This window comes from Microtus ochrogaster, linkage group LG7_11 (genome assembly GCF_000317375.1).
Source record: "Microtus ochrogaster isolate Prairie Vole_2 linkage group LG7_11, MicOch1.0, whole genome shotgun sequence".
In the NCBI taxonomy this organism is placed as follows: domain Eukaryota; kingdom Metazoa; phylum Chordata; class Mammalia; order Rodentia; family Cricetidae; genus Microtus; species Microtus ochrogaster.
Window position 1 is genome coordinate 12,732,244 of NC_022032.1, and position 5,491 is coordinate 12,737,734.

At 35.2% G+C, this 5,491-nt stretch overlaps 1 non-coding gene across 1 annotated transcript; it reads left to right on the plus strand.

Annotated features, from left to right (window-relative positions):
• The first annotated feature begins 1,866 nt into the window (after positions 1-1,866).
• LOC113457830 lies at positions 1,867-1,999 on the plus strand. Its single transcript, XR_003378314.1, has one exon. It is a non-coding gene; the product is annotated as a small nucleolar RNA SNORA76 (small nucleolar RNA).
• Positions 2,000-5,491: the final 3,492 nt, after the last annotated feature.

The window sequence follows — 5,491 nt, forward strand, 5'->3', positions numbered from 1 at the left end:
GTGCCTCCTTTTTTAAACAACAACAGCAACAAAAAAATTTTAAATATAACTTTCTCTTTTCCTTCCTCCAACCCCTCCTGTGCTTCCCCACTTCCTCTATAATTCCAGACCTCTTTTCTTTTTTCATATAAAATATATAAATAAACACATACATATATAGCATATAAATTTATGAATACATAAATAGAGCATTCTGAATCTGTTTAGTGTTTATCATGTGTATATGACTGTAGGCTTGACCACTTGGTATTAGATAACCTATTAAAGGGCTCATTCTTGACAGAACTGAATAAGGGACAAGTTCTTTGCTCTTAGTATTATTACACTGGCCTGCAGACACACTAAGTTTTATAATACTTTTATGTTCCCTAAGCATGTCCATGGATTTTTAAAATGCAAGAACTTGCTACTAAATACGACTTAAACATTTTTGGAGAGCAAACAATTTGCTTAGGAATGAACATACTTGGATTAGAGCCCCCACCAAGTTATGTAGTGGAAATCATATAGAGTGAGGCAGGAGTCAGCTCATCACAGAATTTAAGTTTTGAAGTTGGCAAGAAGGAAGATCAGAGTAAATAAAATGATTCATTAAAAATGCATTTTTCTGTATCTGATCTACAGTGGAAAGAAAAGAAAAGGAATTTACATCTACTGTATAGATGTACATTATGGGAGACACTATAGGAAGCAGAAAGACAGCTGATTTGTCTGGAGACATCGTAGACCTGCTTTGATATTCATGCAGAGTCCTAATGCAAAGAAATTAAAAATGCAATTCTCCCAGGAGATTTGGGAAGTTGAAGGATATAGTGGAATAGAGAGAAAAAAAAAAAATAAGGGGAATGGCCAAAAAAGTAAAAGGGAAAAAAACCATGGCTGTTGTGCAAATTTGTAAAATAGGTTGTAAAAATAATTTATCATTTTCTTTTAATTTAGACATCCTCATATCCTAAAGCCATCAGTTTTCCTACTCTTCAGCAAGCAACCTTACACAAAACCATGTGTTTGCCAGGAGACATGTATAAGATTTTCATAGTAGTCTTAATCAAAATGAGAAGGAAGAAAACAACTCCATCCACATCAACAGAGAGATTCATAGGTAATTCGTGATGTGCAGTCACGTGTTGTAATCTCATCCATCAATGAAAGGCAATGTATTACAAGTATAAGTGCCAATATCATATTGAGATAGAAGCAATCCTCAGAAAACTGTATGGAACATAATACAATTTCATCTAGTCTACTGAAGAAAGATTGCGAAACAGATTGTTTATAAGTAGCAGTGTGTGAGATCAAATTTTTCAAAAACTATTTTGCAAGACAAAGTTGAGAAAATCATTCTCTTCTAGAAAAAGAAGCAAATAGGACAGCAAGGGAGCTCATGGGAGTGATGAATAGCATTGTGTTATTATGTCAGACACGGAGTTCAGAGAAATAGATTTTATTATCTATATAGAAATATACACCTGTGTGTATAACTTGTGACATTGCATAATGAAACCACTCAACATATGTTTCAGTTAAAGAGGAAGAAAAATGATAAAAAGCATGAGATTGTGCTATGACTGGACATGGATAAATCTGGGAGTGAGGCATGAACAGTGAAAAAATTCAATACTAGGGTGTGCTTATAATTTCAAAGAAAGATGGGACGACATTTTCAAAGGACAAAACCATTTCCCAGAGGTTGGTTACACAACAAAGCAGCCTATTTAATGGTACCAGCGGAGAGATTAGTATTGGGTGATGACATGTCAGTAGAAATAATTTAAGATAAATAAGTCATGCCAGAGAGAGAGAATCAAGAGACAGGTGGTTGCTCTAGTTCAGTCTGAAGGGAGAAGTAGGATTCAGTATTAAGATGCACCGCCTTTGAGCCTCTGGTGCTCCTCTTTGTGGCACTGGGTAATAAACTGCGGCACCATAGCAGTTCCTACTGCATAACTTGGGCTGTCTGCCCATCACAGGCAGCCCTTTTAACCCCCTAGCTACAAACTAAAAATTGTCCAAGAAAGGACAAAAGCAAACAAGGTGCTACCTTGTTGTGGAATATTCTTTTTGCACACTGTGAAGATGTGTCTCGGCCATAACATCTTCTGACTGGTCTAACAAAGAGCTAAATGGCCAATAACTTAGATGAATAGGTTAGCCAAGACTTCTTGGTAGAGAGAAAAGGAGAGGATATGAATCTAAGCACAGAAAAGATGACAGAGAACAGGGGGAGGCAACAGGAGATGGAAGATGGAAGACACACAAAAACCACAAGGCAAAATGGAGATTAATATAAATGGTTAATTTAAGTTATAGGAGATAATTGGACAAATCTAAGCTATAGGTTGAGCTTTCATAATCAATATTGTTATTAATTAGATCTTTCACTTATACCAGATCAAACCTGGTGACTCTAAACATTGAAGCAATCAAGGAATCCAATCAAGATTGTGTTTTCAGAGCAAATAATGAGATACCACTGAAAACAGGTAGCCCAGGTGATACAGCCTCTCAGAGTGTCGCTGTTACAGTTTCCTTAGAGTTCTGCATCCAGAAGGGTTTCAAGGCTGCTGACGGAGATGGTCCAGCCTCACTGACTATTTCAGCCAGGATTGTTGATAAGACTCAAGTTTTCCCATTGCACAGAGACTGGGCAACAAATGTTATAATTAGCTCTCCCAGAACTTGACCATTATCCTAAATTTCTCAGGATCCCCTAAAGATGCTATTGCTCCCATACAAAAGAAAGAATAGAGAAAATGATGTCCACATTCCCAAGAGATGGGCAGGGAGGCTTTTGGCTGTTTGATAGATTATGAATGTTTGTAATCATTTAGGAGTGTTGACGACAAGTTGTTTTTGGTCATGGTAAACCAAGGAGACAAGATTCGCGGATGTCTTTCTGAAGGGAAAATAGGGGAATAGTATAGAAATTTTGGAATAAAGGGATGGGCTGTTGAGTCTGCTTTTGAAGAAAAACTAGTCTCAAATATTTTACATTTGTATGAACCTTTGTATACTGATACAAATTTAAGGTTATGTTTGCTATTGTGTATATATTTCTATTCTTGTTTAAGGTATTGTGCCTATGCAGCCCATTTGAAAAGGTAATGTAAAGTTTTAGTCCTTAAAGAATATTTAGGATAATAAATCCAGCACAGTTTCAGTTCTGAATATTTCTTTCACAGATTCTCTTCCACAGAAATTGTAAAGAAAATAGGTGACATAGCATTCTGTTGAGATACATAGTTACTAACGTACTTTACAAGGTGAATTGATACTAAACAACAAATTGCTAACTAATGCTCTATAAAATGCATTGATATAAATCAAAGATACTGTAAAAATGTGTCTTTGCTATGGTGCCTTCTGATAGGTTTAATCAAAAGCTGAATGGCCAATAGACAGTCAGGAAGAGGTTAGGTAGAACTTAGAGAGAGAAGGAGAGGACATGAATCTAGTCATGGGAGAGAAGCCACAGAACACAAGGAGGGAACAGGAAGTGAGTGATGAAAAAGGGGTAAAAAGTGATGAGGAAAAATATAGATTAATATGAATAGATTATTTTAAGAGCTAGTTATAAGAGCTAGTTGGAAAATCCTATGTTATAGACTGAGCTTTCATAATTAATAATAAGTTCCCATGTCTTTTTTTTGTGAATTGGCATTCCAAAGAGAAATTCTTCTATATGACCTTAAACTTCCATGAGATAAAACAGAAAAAGGAGGAAACATCACATTTATTTTATTAATGGACAAAACCCATCAAAAACACTGAGGCACTTTGAAGGAAAAAAAAAAAGGGACAAGAAAAACTACATAAAACCCATACATGTGCTTCTGAAGCTGAGTGGCATCAACTTCTCTATTGATTTGTTGATCCCTTAAAATTCTTTAGTTCAATGCTATAATGAGCTTTGAGTTGTATGGATAATTTTTGTTTTATCTCCCCAAACAGAATTCTTCTCTTAATAACTTAGCCATTATCACTAGAAAAAATACAAGAACTAGAATTCAATTATGTCTAGTTCCTTAGAAATGTCACAGCCCACAGGCAAGTCTTTGCAATTACTTCTATTGACTTAAGGACGCTTTTATTTATCAATTTCTCAGAACATCTTTAAAGCTGTCTACATGGGTCTCAATACCTTACCAATAGCTTAGTTTCAGGTGACTTTTAATATTACATGCTCTGCTTTCTTTAACTGTGGAAGTTTGCTTTGTTACCGAGTATGCTCTGCTTTCTTTAAAACTGTGTTTTAAATCCTGCACAGTTTCAATTCTGAATATTTCTTCTACAGATTCTCTTCCACAGAAACTGTAGAGAAAATAGGTGACATAGCATTCTGTTGAGATACGTACTTCCTAACGTACTTTACATGGTGAATTGATACTAAACAACAAATTGCTAACTAGTGCTCTATAAAAATGCATCGATATAAATCATTTTTCATTCTGCCTGATTAAAATAATGCTGGCTTCTGGGGTGCCCTGTCTCTGCACATAACTTTAATGCTTTCTTTCTTGGACGATTGCCTCCATAGATCTTGATAATGCCATGCACTTGTGTGGTTTGTGAAGAGAGTTCCTGCTGATCATAATGATAGATGTCCTTCTCTTACCTTTTGGGAATTTAAAATACAACATATAAATGGTTAAGTATATTTCTTCTGTGGTTGAGTGAGTATGAATCTTCCTTTAGAATCTATAAAATGTGAGGCTCAGAAAAAAAGTGCGTACAGACAAGTGTCCCAAGGCCTCAGAGGCAATTGTCTGCATCATAGAAAAATATGTGAATCTAATCTGGCTTAAGGAAAAGTTTTCAAACAGCTAATACTATCAAAAGAAAGATGACACTGTCAGGAGTGACATCATACCACAATATACCACATTACACCACATCTTTATATTCACAAAATAGTGCCACTCTATTCATAAAAGAATTTCAACAATGACTTTGTTTTATGGATGCTGAGAAGACAAAAGTTTTCATTTGCTATAAAACACTCTTGTGCCAGTGAATAAAAATACAAAAAGTCCTTTGTGACCTTTTTACTGACATGGGATGCTTACTGTAAGTGCATTTAGTCAATATTCTCGACAACAGGTCATGTTCTTTATAAAGACATAGTAGAATTATGAGCAATGCTAATCTGAGTATTGGAATAATCACTGATAATAATATTTCTTTGTCTAGAGGGCAAGATTAATGTGATGTATAAAGGCAACATTTAGTTACTTAACTTGTCTTGTTTGTTTAGTTTGAGCATTGTAAGTGGCTCGCAAGCCTTCCCTTTCACTGCATTTTCAACTTGGATGACAGTTTAACTGATAATCAAACTCTACATCTTTCCTTTCATGGCATTCAAGTAATAGAAATCAACACAAAACAACTTAAATAACAGCATAGGAAAATTAGTGAGGCTTTGTGATTACTTATGTGGAAAATCTAACTCTTGTTTGGAGCATAAAGATGTAGGGGATGTTGTTTTCTTGAA